We start from the raw sequence: 16,307 nt of genomic DNA, 5'->3' as shown, positions 1-16,307 counted from the left end.
CAGAGAAAGCAATAGATTCAAGAGGATCCTGTGTTTCTGACCTCTCTCACGAGATAGGAAATCCAAGAGTCATGACTTCCTAGACACTCCGATTTGCACATGGACAGATGGCTAAAGCAACTTAGGACTGTGATTCATTTTGCCTTGAAAATTTTAGGAAAAAGGAGTAATTCCTGGGCTTGCATCTTCTAGGCATCTTGGAGTACTTTAAATATTTGGGTATCAAAACCTTCCTTAGAGCTCTATGGTTTGTCTGCTGACTGTGACAGTAAAGTATTATTACAAAGTTCTTAAAAATCTGATTTAACTAGAAGGTTGATATTTCTAAAAATACATTTCTGGGTAAATATCATTCATAATACTGTGGGAGGTTTTTTAAGTTTTTTAAGACTTATCTGTTATGGATATGAATATTTGCCGGCATGTATATCTGTGTGCTGCTTGCATGCATAGTGCCTGCAGAAACCAGAGGAGGACATGGGATCCCTTCGAACTGGAGTTAGGGATGGTCGCAAGCTTCCACACTGGTGCTGGTAGCTGAACCCAGGTTCTGTGTAACAATACTAATTGCTCTTAATTGCCGAGCAGTCTCGCCAGTCTCTTAAGCATATACTTCATTTTATTCTTAATTATGTGTGTGTATGTGTGTGTATGTATGTGTGTGTATGTGTGTGTATGTGTGTGTATGTGTGTGTATGTGTGTGTACATGTATGTGTGTATGTGTGTGTATGTGTATGTGTGTATGTGTGTGTATGTGTGTGTATGTGTGTGTATGTGTGTATGTGTGTGTATGTGTGTGTATGTGTGTGTGTATGTGTGTGTGTGTGTGTGTGTCTTTGCACATGAGTGCAGTTTCACGAGAAGGTTGTATTTTCAGAACTTTTCTGAAAATACGTTTCTGGATGAATATTCTCCATAATCCTGTGAGGTCCAGAGTCCAGAAAAGGAGTCAGATCTCTTGGAGCTTAAGTTGCAGGTCATTGGGAGCCACTGGATGTAGGTGCCAGCAAACAAACTCTGGCCCTTTGCAAGAACAGTTCGTAATCTCTGAGCCCCCTCTCCAGCCCCATAAAACTATTCTGAAAGCAGTGTTTAGAAGTGTTATTTACACACAGCAGTGATGAGAGTTTGACTTTGTGCTCCCCCGATCCCACCCCCACCCCTAACCCCAATTGTTCATAAGACACCAATATATCTGATTAATCAATAAGTTTCATCATCATTAAGAGATCTACGCTGTGCTTGTAGACAAGAACCTAGTATAGCTGTCCTCTGAGAGGCTCTACCAGCAGCTGACTGTGAAAGATGCCCACACTCACAGCCAAACATTGGACTGAGGTTGGGGATCCCCATGGAAGAGTTAGGGGAAGGATTGAAGGGACTGAGGGGGATGGCAACCCCATAGGAAGACCAACAGTGTCAACTAACCCAGACTCCTGGGAGCTCCCAGAGACTAATTCACCAACTATACATGGACAGACTGGACCAAGGCTCCTAGTACATATGTGGCAGAGGGCTGCCTTATCTGCCCTCAGTGGGAGAGGATGCACCTAATCCTGTAAAGACTTGATGTCCCAGGAAGGGGGGATGTCTAGCAGGGCTCACTCTCTCAGAGGTGAAGTGAAAGGAGCCAGGGAGAAGAACTCTGTGAGGGGGAACTGGAAGGGGAGCAACATTTGGGATGTAAAGAAATAAAATGATTAGTTAATAATAATTTTTTAAAGAAATCTATTCCAAGCCAGTGAGATGACTTGATAGGCAAAAGCTCTAACCTCACAAGCCTGATGACCCAAGGTCAATCCCATGAACACATGAAGGAAAAAAGCAGAGATGCTGGTGCACATCTATAATCCCAGCAAGATGGGGAGGTGAAGATAGGAGAATGGGCCAGAAGCTCACAGGTCACTGTGCCTGCAGTATCTTGCATACTCAGCAGAAATGATGGAGAGTGTACACACACACACACACACACACACATACACACACATAAACACACACATACACACACACGCACACACATACACACACACATGCACACATACACACACATGCACAATACACACACATACACACACACATACACACACATACACACACATACACACACATATACACACACACGCACACACACACATGCACACATACACACACATACACACACACATGCACACATATACACACACACTCACACATACACACGCGCACACACACACACACACACACACACATGCACACATACACACACACCTGAAAACAAGGTGGAAGAGAAAACCAACTTCCAAAGAGTTTCTCTGACCTCCAAACCCACACCCACACTTACATAGACCTTCATACAATCACATACAAGTAATCAACTAACTAATTAATCAGAGGAAGTCCCACTTTACAGGCTCTGGTTAGCAACCAAGTTGTGCTCGGAGGACATGCGGATTTCACAAAGGAAAGAACCACAATCATGGTGTGGTCTCCTGAGAATACATTTATTTCTGCAGTATAAAACAAAATTAAATTCTTCAATCTCAAAAACTATTAAAAGGTTGTATTTAAAATGCATGAAGCATTAAAAAGACATCAAAATTAAAATAATCTCATAAATCTCTTCATTTAAAAGACTTATTAGAATACAGATCGAGGCAGAAAACAGCTGCCCCATACTCGGGAGCAGTAAATTATGACTATTTTAACTTTCTTTTATTTTCCTGCTGAAAATTCTTTTCCAGAATAATTGCATTGCTGTCGCAAGACCAACTGTCCCATATATTTCACATGAAACTGGTAAATCACTTTCAATGGACTCAGAGACAGACTTGCTGTCTGCTCTTTTCAAGATCCGTGGACCACGGGATTGTGACCTGCCTTGGGATCCAGAAGGTACCAGCAAAAATTAACTCCTAATGGCAAATTGACCAGATGAATTATTATTCCAATTCAGCTTGCCAGAGAACTAGAGAGACCCTAGGAAACCCTGCTACTGGGAGAACCATATTATCTACCCTTTTCTGTTGGATCTGACAGCTAAGACCCAAGGAAACAAGGCAGTAAGGGTAGCGAGATGCACTCAGTTGCCATAAATCATTACACCCGGCTCTCCTTCATAAGTGATTGACAACTCGGCGCAGATCTTCCTTTAAAAATAAAGGTTCTCACGCCACAGACCAGCATATGTCAGTGTCAGTCTGGACTGTACGAGAGAGCGGTCCTTGGAGTACAATTAACCTATCATGTTGATAGCACCTCAGGGCCGGCAAATCCTAAATGGGGGAACGGAAAGCCCTAAAGCACACCACGGGGCCTCATGCCACAGCCTCCCTCCCCCATAAGATTCTTCAAGAACACACTGTGAGCTGAGCAGAGCTATTTTTGATAGAGAACGGCGCGATCCGCTTTGAAAGTCTCACACGAAGATAAAAGGTGTGTCCCATAAAGCTGCCACCTATTTTTATCATCTCCCTTCAGCGGGTGGACTCTGGCATCCGTCCCGGTTGGCAGAGATAGGATTCGTAAACAAGGGGGCTTTATGAGGCGCTGCTTAAGCACCGTGAGTCCACCTGAACTGATGGGGTAGTTAGTGGTCTGGAATCCTGGTTTTGGCTTTCTCTCCCCAGGAGACAGCACCGGTGGCAGAAGGAGAGCTCTCTGGCATAGCAGTATCTGTCTTTGTGATTCCACACATTTCCCACTGCCTGGGCTGTGCAGGCTGAGCAGAGCTCCTTATCTGAGACCCTAGAAAGGATAACAGGGCTGCGGGAGTACAAAAACCACTAGTATTTTATTTATCTCTCTTCCTTTCTGCTTAGATTACCATTATCTTTGGTCACTGAACTTTGTCTTTTGGACTTCAAATGAAGAGTGAAGTCAAGCAGAAGACACCCTCGGAGGCCAATTGAGCACTACTTCCTCAGTGGATATGCACATGGGTACACACACAAACACACACACACACACACGGGGGGTGGGGCATACATCCTCCTAGCCTTTCTTTGGCTTTACCCCAGGGTTTCCTACCTCCTGTGGGGTAGGAGATGACCCAGTGACCTTCCCCGCATAATAAGTTGCACTGATAAACCATGTGCGTTCTACAGACACCTCCAGAACCATTACTTAAGGTGATACTTAAAAGTAAGGGGAGCCAGGGAGACGTCTGTTACCTGGCTGGATGTAACTCCATCATTCTCTCTTTTCTTACAGCTACACAGAAGGTCTTAAGAAGGTACGGGATGTGTGAAAAAGCAGTCCCTATCTGTAAGGTTCCCATTGCAACAAAGATAGCTATGTAATTCTCTGACTGTCGTAAGAAAGATTAGAGCCACGGCGCAGTTAAATATCAAGCAGCATCCTCTGGACATACAGGATCTGTTCTAGTTGGAGAGTCTCACATATGATACATGGGGTTCTGATACTTGTGAGGAGGGCTTGGGTAGCAGAAAGGGCAAGCACAGGGAGGGAAAGATGGGGTTCCTGGAATAGGTCACCACCACCTCATGTTTATGGGGGTAAGTTTCACATTTATAGTTCTTGACATAGCCACATAACATCTGCATTGACTGGTGCTTAATGTCGTTTGTTTTTATCATCGATACTCACATTGAAATTCCTACTACAAAAGGCAATTCCAAGACACTGTTATAACTTCATAGCCAAAGTCTTATGGCCTATATATGACAGAGCTATAAAAATAAACACATGAAAACAGAAGGTTGCTTAAGCCTGGCCCCTCTCTCTTGCAAAGGTAGGGCGATCTACCTACCCGGCTATTCTACTCCTCACAGATTCACCCAGAAGACTCAAAGTCAGCACGCAACAGAGATGCCTGCAAACTCATGTTTATTGAGGCAGTCATTGCCAAAATACAGAATCAGGCTAGACAACCTCAATAGATGAGTAAAGGAACTGTGATATGTATACACAATGGAGTATTTATTATTTGACCACAAAGAAGAATAACATCATTTGTTTCCACGAAAATGGGGTGAAATAAGCCAAACCCAGAAGGACAAATCTCATATTTTCTCTCCCATGCAGAATCTAGGTCTAATGGGAGACAAGGGGAGGTACAATCAAATTTCATAGGAAAATGTCCCTGTTGAAATCCCTTCTGTGTACAATTAATATATGCTAAGGAAAGAAAAGAGCAAGAAACAGACAAAGGGAAGGGAGGTGTAGTAACAGGGTGTTACAGACTTGACACCATCAAAACCAAGACCTACTTCTTGAGATACCCTGAGTGGCTCAGAGAATTCAAATGCATCCGGTACTCGGGAGTCACTCAGGCACCTCAGTTACAGGGTAAGTCATAGGACGCTCTGTAGTCATTGTGAGGTCTGTTAGCTGTTATCACTGTCCCTCGGGAGCTGGTTCTTTTAAATATATATATATATATATATATATATATATATATATATATATATATATTTATATGTAGGAGATGTGGGAGAAGAGGAAAGCAGAGATACCCATCCGGTTAAGAAACACTCATGGGCTAGGATAGAACAGCAGGAGATGGGATGGAAGAGAGGTTATGCTGCCCCCCAGCAGGGCCCTGCCCTGACTTCCCTTGTCACACTGTGTTGATGCTCCCCCACACTGCTCATCCTTTCACTGAGCCAAGTCCTTATTAGTGCTTTTCATCAAGTCGAAGATGTTATCAATTGTGAGCTACACCATTATTTTATGTGCCACTAAGAAAGAAAAATGCTGCCAATTAAATGATGATACACCATCACTTGTTAGAGGCATCCGATTTGAGAGATGCTAAAATGGAGGTGGGGGGTACTCGTCTTGGAATCAATGAGACACATTATTAATCACTATTGCTTTAAAGCAAATAATACAGACCTTGGAAGTTAATTGGTATTCAGAAAACAATGAACAGGAGTGTCTGGTACAATGCCCTGCTGGGTGGAAGCCGAGCAATAGCCTGCCATCCTTTAGAAACAAGGCAGTATAGAAATAAGACTCCAAGCTGAGCCAGGGAGGCCCAGGTTCAAGACCCAGGTTCTCCCATTACTTACTAGCCATGGACATTGAATGAGTAACAAAATTGCAAAACTTGAGTTGGTTCATTCAAGGTTGGAAGAGTTTAAGGACCCTGAACACCTTCCTGACTAGATTGCCAAAAGTGGCTTCCAACAGAAGCTATGACAACTAGAAACTCATGCTACCAGTGGTCATTAGTTAGTAACACTGTTTTCTTCTGTATTTTATGAGATCCAAAAATTCAGCATCTCTGCTGACACGAGCCTTATTGATGCCCACAGCAATCACACGATATTAAGACTGATCAATAAGAAATAGAGTTGGGCTCTATATGAAATCATTCCTTTTGGTTTGTCAGTTTATGTACAATGTTACACTCAAACTTCCCACAATTTCCTGTCCCAAGGCTCTTCCCAAATAACAAATCTGCACTGTGAAAATCTGTACCTATAAACCATCTGAAGGGGGATACATGGAGTGCTGTACCCCATAGGTTACAACTTAGGGCTCTTTATGGTAAGGAAACAGCATCTCTTTAACACGTGGGCTACTACTTTATAAAGTCTTTCAAACTTCACCACAGCCTATGCCTCATGCCATGCCTAAGACATATGCCACATGCCATTGTTCAATACATAGAGGAAGACACCAATTCAGACGTATCACAATGGGACCTACCTGATCCCACACCACTGGAAGTAATAGGGCCAGGAAAGCAGGTCAGAAGGATGCTGGGGACTGTGCCACTCTCAAGGACAATCACATATCGAGCAGAAGGATTCAACAGGCAGGTATCACTCTAGAGTACTGTACAGTGCCAGCACTTAGATGGGTGACGGCACAGGCATGGAGACAGCTAGACCTGCAGGAAGGGGCTAGCTCTAGATTCACTTCCAAAGTTAGGCAAGCTAGGGGTGGCAGGCAAGTTTTCTACCTCCCTCTGCTAGATTAGGATTCCATATAATAATCTCTAAAAGAAAGTCTATCTGTAAGACTCAAGTGCTCAGCCCTAAATGAGACATTCATATCACTTCCTCTGAGGCTCAGAAAACAACACAGAAGAAGAGGCAGAAAGAATACAAGAACAGAAAGATAGGGAAGGGGCTATGGACTGCTGTCTTCTGAGATGGCGCAGTCAATGCAGTCATGAGCTCAGTGTCTGCAGTGAATCTATGAACATTAGGTCTGTCAACAGTCAGTTATAGACTTGGGAAGGACCTACATGGACCTATCACTCCAAGTTGAAATATGGGTTACTGATGGATTCCAGTGGAGGGAAGACACTCTCTGGGGGTTGTATACCTGTTGATAGGCAGTCCTGATTAAACTTTGCAGGTCACAAAATAAGACAAAATATATGAATATGGGTAAAGGATTTGCAGGAAATGGGATGAGTAATAGAGACTAGAGGAAAACAGGGAGGGGAAGATGACAGTAATCTATATTTAGTACATGCATATTTATTTGGTACATATTGATGAAATTATTGAATGAATTTAACAAGTTTTAAAAGGTTTATAAATGTATTCATTGTCAAAACATAATATACATGCTATGTAAAGTCTTATTTCTCCTTTAAAAACATAATCTAATATTTCATAATGCTCTAACAGAATTATAGTTTTCAGAAAATATAATATAAATATAGTGATTTTTTTCAGCAAAAATAAAAGAGTCGTTGGGTCTTGACCTCTAGAGTCAAGTGCTAAAGTACTCTAATGTATTCTTGCTCTGGGCACACTGATGCAGACTGAATGAGACTATGTCTACCAAGAACACACAAGAAAAAAACAGACAAAATGTCTGTCTGTGGAGCACTCTCTATTGGATGAGTAGAATTATTACAACCTACTCTACTTTGAAACAACAAAGGTAAATTGCTCTGGATTCTGAATGGGTTCTCTCCCTCTCCCTCTCCCTCCCCCCATCTCTTTTCTTCTGCCTCCTCCTCTTAGGATTCATATGGCCCTAGCAATCACTTCAGTGGTCAAAAAGGATTGTACTTGCCATGACTTATGCTTCAGACACAAGGATATAAGACCCTCCATAACTACCTTTCTCCCACTTATTCATGGTTTGGGCTTTTGGTGGGGAGAGGAATCTCATTCTATAAAGTTCTTCTAATTCCCACAATTAGATGCTATAGAAAAAGGCTATGAGCTCAAACATGGAACTTGTAAAACTCCAGTCCCCTCATAGTAAAAGATGGAAATCCCTTCTCTGCTTGTCAATTACACAATGCCCCTCTCATTCATTCCCACATTCCAAAAAGAAGACTCCGTTAAGAAGGGCTAGAAGCTACTGTCACATATTCCTTGAGTGTTACTAGTAATAGCAAATAAATGCATAATCTAACAATAGAAAACCTTTATATAATGCCAAGCTTTGTTTCTATTCTATTTCTGTACATTGGGATGCTTATTATAAAGAAAGTAAATGCTAACATCCAAAATTATACTGGTATAGAATATTTTGCTTGTATAAACACATAAAATTTCACATGAATTGCACAAAAAATAACTAATACTGTTCACCCTGAGTGGTAAGGATAAGTTTTTTGTTTAAATTTCTGACAAAGATCCCAGTTTACATTTGATCTCAACCATTTCATTTTCATTTATAGATTTCATTTATAGATGTCCTATTTGTTCCTTTTTCAAATCTTCCTAGTTTCTTTGAAAGACTTTTGGGTCCATATATATTTTGTAGGTCTGTTTTTGTGTTCTTGTGTCCAGATCTCTGATTTCACTGTGCATTTTAAATCTGCTTTCCTCATTCTCTATACTGTTTTTCTGTGTCATCGTGACTCTGAAGTGTAGAGCATACAAAATACTCAAGGGTCTTGTTCTGCCATTTGTTGCTTCCCTTGACTCAAGTGTATGACAAGGTGATTCCTCGTGTGTTTGCAATTCTGGATTCGGAAGTGAGCTAGGTGATTCTAGATCCTACCAAGTTGAAATATTATTCACAATGATGAGGAGGCTCCTGACAGTGATTTTCAGTGGCTTTTAAATACATGCATGGAAAATGAGGGTCACAGGCCAAGTGGCTAAAGACAAAAGCTAGTGCAGAATAAATAGAGCCTTCATTGTTTGGACAAAACAGGGTTCAAAGCTTCTTATCATACATGGAGCATCTGAAATTGCCTCAGACACATGAAGGCAGTCAACACACACTCTGTTCTCACAAGAAATATTAGTATTAGTTCAGAAGAACAATAGTGTGTATTATCATGGTACAATTCATGGATATCAGGTTTCAAGCTTCCAGCACGAGGTTAAGGTACACTGCACGCTAAACCAAAGTCTATGAAGGGTACCTTGCATCTGCTGTTCAAAAACCTGCATGCTTTGAGATAAAAAGAGAAAGTCACCCCACCTTCAGAGATTCACACAGTTAATATTTTCTGAGCATTGAGCAAGTGCCAGGCTTGGTGCTCACTGCTTTCCTTGCTTACCTCTTCCTCTCTTTAGAAAACAGCCCCTCCCCTTCTCAAAATGGAGGAACACAGCAGTGTGGTTAAGGTTGATAATTCCTGGAAACATTGTAACTGGTCTGAATACTGGTTCTGTTACTGACCTTGAGCAAAGCAATTTCACTTTTTTGGTGTCCAAATCTACTGGTAGGCATAATGGCTGGGGCTAACACAGTGGGTGAGGCAGAAGGGTTAGTATATTGGAAGTTTCAGGAACAGTCGAGGAAGAGCTCAACTATTACTATCTTACTGCCAGAAAAAGAAACAGAATGCCATATAAAACGTCTGTTTCACATGCTGGAGAGATGGCTCAGAGATTAAGAGAACCTAAGTTCTACTATCAGCACCTATATTGGGAGCTAAAAATTGCCTGAAATTCCAGTTACAGGGAGATCTGATACCTCTGTCCTCTGAGGGTATCTGCATTCATGTGCACAAAGTCACACATAGACATATACACATATGTATAATTAAAAATAATAAAAACAAAACTTTAAAAAAAAGAAGTCAGACTAGACTACTTAAATTTTAGAGGCAGAGCTGGGATTTGAACACGGATACTCTACTTCAGGCCCTGACTGAATGAGGCAAGGTGATATACAGCATTTTCCCCACACTGTCAGAGCTCTGTCCTAAAGCCCACATCCAGTCACATACTGTGGCCCAGGACATGACTACATAGAAACAAGTAAAGTCCTGACCTCTGGGCCTGGTCAACCCTTGACCTGCCTCAACCTAGCATAGTTTCTAACTAGAGGAGGTAGATGACTGGTTGAGGGCAGAGAGAAATATTCAAGCCCAGCTCCTGCCATTGACTTCTATGTCATGGCCATAAGGTGACTAATACTGAGAAAGATGGAGATCATATCTTCCCCAGCAACATGGGCACTGTTTGAGAGTCTGTGAACACCACCATCACTGATCAAACCTATTGCTACATTCTAGGAGCTTCACAACATATAACCCTCATGAGGAGCTGCTGAGGTAAAAACCGGAGTCTACAGATGAGGAATCTAAAAACTGAAGGGGTCGGGCCAACTGTCCAAGAATGTACTGTTAAATAGCAGAGTTGGGGCTCAACCCAGAGCTGGGTCATAGTCCTTCTACTGTGTTGTCCTAAAACATCAGCCAGAGATGACCACAGAAGTGAAAGAGCCCAAGTTCCCACAGTAGCCAAAGACTTTGGAGACAGAGCCTGAGCTTGAATGTGGCTCCTCTCTCTTGTCTACATTTCCATGGCTCCACTTCTAGCATCCACTTATTAAGGACTGTGACACCATCAGTGTTGTACTTGCTCTAGACTCTAAGCCCCATGAGGGCATGACGGGAGCCTGACTAGCTTCCTACTGTACGTCTGAACTAGACAAGTTCCTGGTTCCTACTGCATCCCTGAGCTAGGATGAATTCTTCATTCTCGATAAGGGGCCAAACAAATATTTCTAGAGTGAATGAGTCATGAATAAATAGGCAAAAGAAAATCTTCACCTTACTCCTTGCAATGACTCTGTGAAGTAGAATTTGAATCCTATGCATGCTGGCAAAGCAATTAAATCCCCTATCAAAGGTCACTCAAGTTAATGAATGGTGCAGATGAAATTCAAAAGCAGCATATCTGGTTCCCAAATCGTATCTCCTATTCCCAAAGGAGACAATGTCACTCCCCTACTCAGGAGAGAGAGAGGAGCATGAATGTGTTGTGCAAACTCTGCACTTTGAAAAGCTGGTAACTGATTTCTTAACACAAAATCAAAGCCTAAAGCCAAAACAGCACAACTTAAGTGGAATTTTAAGTACTGGGAAGGAAGAAGTGTACTGAGGGGCAAGCAGGGCATAAAGGGGAGCCATTAGTAGCTTTGAAATCAAATCATGCTGCTCCAGGCGGCCACCTTCTCAGTGTGAGGATGGACAATAGCATCATGTTTCCAATCACAGTCCTGTGAGATTATGCAAGAGGTGCAGAGGCAACGCCTGGCTCAGTGTGGTACCCTCAGCAGACTGCCTCATCAACCCTAACTGCTGGGAAGTGACAGCATAGCACAAGGAAGAAAGCCCGTGACCCCTGCTCAGAGAGTCCCTTGAACTTCAGTGCTGTTTTTAGATTCCTAGGTGATCTGTCTAGCCTAAAATTCCCATGGCTAAATCAAATGATTCAATTAAGCTTGCGCAGCAAATTAGAATTTAGCAACACCTCACATCTAAGGAGTGTTCAGTGCCATGCTCATCTCCCTGTTTCTTGTAATAGCCATATCCTCATTTCCTTCTAAGCAGAGCCTAGATACAGCACAGGGATTTACCTACAAGATGGGAAATTAAAGCCCAGGTGCAAATGTGGGCACTGGATAAACTTCCACTTTCTCTTCATCCCCCTAAAGGTGCCTTAAACCCGATGAGGAAACAGACAGCAATTATATCTGATAATAGCCATGCATGCTTGCTCAAGAACACAGATGGAGCACCAGCCCACAGTGGTTGGAGCGCCAGCCTGTGGTGGTTGGGGCACCAGCCTATAGTGGTTAGAGCATCAGCCTATAGTGGTTGGGGTACCAGCCTATGGTGGTTGGGGCACCAGCCTGTGGTGGTTAGAGCACCAGCCTATGGTGTTTGGGGCACCAGCCTATGGTGGTTGGGGCACCAGCCTATAGTGGTTGGGGCACCAGCCTGTGGTGGTTGGAGCACCAGTTTATGGTGGTTGGAACACCAGCCTATAGTGGTTGGGGCACCAGCCTATGGTGGTTGGGGCACCAGCTTATGGTGGTTGGAACACCAGCCTATAGTGATTGGGGCACCAGCCTATGGTGGTTGGGGCACCAGCCTATGGTGGTTGGAGCACCAGCCTGTGGTGGTTAGAGCACTAGCCTATGGTGGTTGGGGCACCAGCCTATAGTGGTTGGGGCACCAGCCTGTGGTGGTTGGGGCACCAGCCTATGGTGGTTGGGGCACCAGCCTGTGGTGGTTGGGGCACCAGCTTATGGTGGTTGGAACACCAGCCTATAGTGGTTGGGGCACCAGCCTATGGTGGTTGGGGCACCAGCCTGTGGTGGTTGGAGCACCAGGCTATAGTGGTTGGGGCACCAGCCTATGGTGGTTGGGGCACCAGCCTATGGTGGTTGGAGAACCAGCCCTTGGTGGTTGGGGCACCAGCCTATGGTGGTTGGAGAACCAGTCTATGGTGCTTCATAAAGTAAACACCTTTCTCTGATCTCTAAATCTTGGGTCATCATTGGAACCCATGAGGATAGTCTTGGTAGGTTTAGATGGTTTTTTTTAAGATGATAAATTAAGGCATGGAAAAACTGAGAGGTTATTGTAAAAGTGCTTCAAAAATGCTGCTCTGAGTAAAGCCCTCATAATCCCAATCTTCTCCTAAATTAAAAAAGGAAAGAGGAAAGCCTTTAGCCGGGAGCTTCCATGGGTGACTTCTTTTTTTTTTTTTCCACTCAGTCTTAATTAGTGGAATATAATCTCAGAGTTGCCATAGATTGTAAACGCTTTCTAGAGAAGCCAAATGCCTTTTTATTGGGAAAAGAAGAAAGTAGAGATTTCTGATTCTTAAATGATGTCCAGTTAAAAGGTTTAGACAAGCAACCACAAAGTGACAGTTTAGAGCAGTAGCCTTTCCCCCTGTGGAACAAAATCATAATACCCATCACACAAGAAACTCACTCTAGGCGCTAATGACCCCACCCACTGTCAACCTTTTGGCTGCCACTTACCCACCTTTCCCAGTGGCCCCTTAAATTTCTCCTCTGGGCTTCACTTTCTTCATCAGCAAAACAAATCTGAGGGTGCCTGCCTTGCTCATTTCACCCAATTTTTGCATAAATCCAATAAAATAAGCACTTCAAAAGCAAGGAATGTTCACTTTATATTCCGGGTGCCAGCGCTCTATCAAAAGAAAAGAAAACTAAACTAAACAACTAAAAAGTTCCTTGAACTGAAAAGCTTGTCTATTGTTGCAAAGTGGGTACTGGATGGGAAATGTCACCCAAAACGGGAGTCCTCCAATTTTTTTCAGTTATATAGAGAGCATGCAGGTGGCCAGTGTATTTCCCCTCCAAAAGAGTGCATTCAACAGAAATAATTGGAAGTATATGTTTAGTACCAGGAAGTGAGGGAGAGAGACAGAAAGAGACAGGAAGAAGGAGGAGGAGGAGGAGGGAGAAGAGAGTGCTTCGATGCAAATTTTATTTCCCTATAATAACTAAAACTATTCTGCTACAAGGAATTATCTCCATAGGCTGGCAGCTGTGGTAGGCAGTGAATTAAAAATGGCTCTGGATATGGGAAAATCTGTTCTATAATCGCTGCTATTCTTGGAAAGGACATCAATCCAGCCCAGCTCCCATGATGCCTAGCTGTGTGAATGACATACAAGAGTACGACAGAAACTCCTGTTACCTCACCCGTGGGTATGGTACCCCACCTGAGTCGCCATACTGTTCTCCTAAGTTAAAAGTGGAACTATTTGGTGGCTTCTAATTAGCCAAAGGAGAAGAATCCCTCCCCTTGATACTGGGTAGACAAACAGGTCTACAGTGCTCCATCCAATTCAACATTCATAGATTTCCCAGACCTAGTTCAATACAAGATTTTGTATGTCTTCTCTTCTCAATGCATTCGGCTCCCCCTCCTCCCCCCTCCCCCTCCCCCTCCTCCTTCCTCTTCCCCCTCCTCCTTCCCCTCTGACACTTCTTCCTCTTCCTCCCTTTCTATTCTTCCTTTTCTATTCTCCTTTGATCCTTTTCCTTTGCTTTCTTCCTTTTCCTCCCTGTCATACTGATGCAAAATAAAAACCACAACTCAAACCAAAAAGCATATGACGACTCTTTATGGGAAAGGCATGTGCTACAGAAGTAGGCTGTAAGCACTGGGCAGTCATTGCCATCCTATACCTAAAGGCTCATTACATATTTTAATTTTTATTTTATGTGTGCTGGTGTTTTGCTTGCACATATTATCTGTAAAGATGCCAGATTCCCTGGAATTGGAGCTACGACAGTAGTGAGCTGCCATGTGGGTGCTGGGAATTGAACCTGGGTCCTCCAGAAGAGTGGTCAGTACTCTTAACAACTGAGCTATCTCTCCAGCCCCATGTCATTACATTCCTAATGAGGCAACTAATTGACCAGTAGGAATACCATCACCCTCAGTGGCCAACAGGCTCAAGTTAAATCAGGTGCCAGTGAGGCAGCTACAACCAGGACCCCACAAAAGAAAGCCAGGATTTATCTATGTGAGTAGTCATGGTATTTCCAAGTAAATCCCAACTTCTCATTGAACCAAAAATTTTCATAAGAACATATGTCCCTGTTATATCTAAGGTACCCGTCATCTTTCCCTGAGTCACAGGCATGATCTTTGTGTCTGCTATAGTAATGAATTTAACTCCCTCCATATCCTTTAAAGCAACTACAAGGCAATATTAGGAATGCCAAGAGATTGGCAGAACTAGTCATCCTGCCCTTTCAAACATTAGTCAACATCAAAGTCCGTGCTCCTGGAGACCAAGCAAGCTGCCCACGCTCATACCCACAGGGAGAATCAGAATTCCAAAACAGTCCTCCTCTGAAGACAGAAGTGACTCTATTCTAGCACAGCAGTCGGGGAACATCTCAAGACGGCAGTAAACAAGGTAGATAGAGCATGACTATTTGATTCCACATTAAGACAATCTAAACAGCGCTACAGAAATGCAGGAAAGGCTGCTGCATTCGGCTATGTTTCTGGGAGCTCAGGAATCGCTCCTAATACCAGACATCAGCCCTTAAGCCGGGGGAGCCAGTCTGTATTTCTGTGTTCTCCCTGAGTTGGCTACCCCACAGCCTTCTCTTTCTCAGCCCTGGCAGCCAGTGATACATAGCAGGCACCATGAGGCATGCGCACATTTTTAGCCCCACTCACTCTCCTGTTGAAGCTCCAGAAAGCTCCAAAGTCCTCAGGACAGGCACAAAAGCTGGCTGAATTCTCACTTCCGTAGGAAAGCAATAGAGGGTGGCACAGCAGGGTTCCTTTAAGAGACAGCTGCGTCCATCTCACTCACCACTCTTCATGTGGAAACTGCAAATTGCATTTGCAAATATTTTCTTTAAAATAAAATCTGAGTTTCCCGCAGGTGCCCTGTGCCTGGGTAAAACAAATAGCCGACATATTTGTTTTCAACCATGGGAGCATCACCCTACACCCTTTCCAGAGGGAGTGGTCCCACCCTGCCGACCCCATCACACAGGGAAAACACGCAGGGAAGGGGACATTGATGTGAGATACATCAGTTTCCTGTGGCACAATCTGCTCATAGCCTCTTGATTCTCCTGAATCTGGTCCAAAGACCCTCGGATTATTTAAGAGAGAGTAAATAAATCTGTAAACTCCTCATTTCTCCCTCTTAGCAACCTAGTTTTCTTTCTTCTGGACCAAGGTTGGTTTTCCTGAGAAATCCTGAAAATAGACCTAACCCACCTGGGGATAAAAAGGAATTAAATAGGAGACACCCACCACCCAGAAACTTGAGTCAGAGGGTGTGTGCCTCATTTACTGCCTCTGTAAAATGGGAACACTCAAATGTTTCCTCTTCTGGGTTATTGATGAACCATAAATCAGGTAGTAAAACTAAAGAGATGCCCAGCACCCGGTTAGCGCACAGCAAATGCAGAGACGGACGAATGTAGACCCATTCCAGACACATGACATTTCAGCCTGCAAACCGGGAGGCAAATACTTCAAAGCTTCTTTTGTAAATGCTCAATTGGATGGGAAAGCCCAGGATCCAACACTTGAACCCACAGATCATTTTCACTGATGCCGGAGATGGGAAAACTGATTCTGCATCTCCTGGAGTGATGCCTTAAGAAGTACACG

At 43.4% G+C, this 16,307-nt stretch overlaps 1 protein-coding gene across 2 annotated transcripts in view; it reads right to left on the bottom strand.

Annotated features, from left to right (window-relative positions):
* Ppargc1a (PPARG coactivator 1 alpha) overlaps nt 1-16,307 on the bottom strand; it is a 655,711-nt gene that overhangs the window by 575,117 nt on the left and 64,287 nt on the right. The gene's annotated exons all lie outside the window — the stretch shown is intronic.

The sequence above is a fragment of the Rattus norvegicus genome, chromosome 14, assembly GCF_036323735.1.
Source record: "Rattus norvegicus strain BN/NHsdMcwi chromosome 14, GRCr8, whole genome shotgun sequence".
Lineage (NCBI taxonomy): Eukaryota > Metazoa > Chordata > Mammalia > Rodentia > Muridae > Rattus > Rattus norvegicus.
The sequence above is the reverse complement of the archived record's forward strand: the minus strand, read 5'-3'. Positions and strand labels throughout refer to the sequence as shown.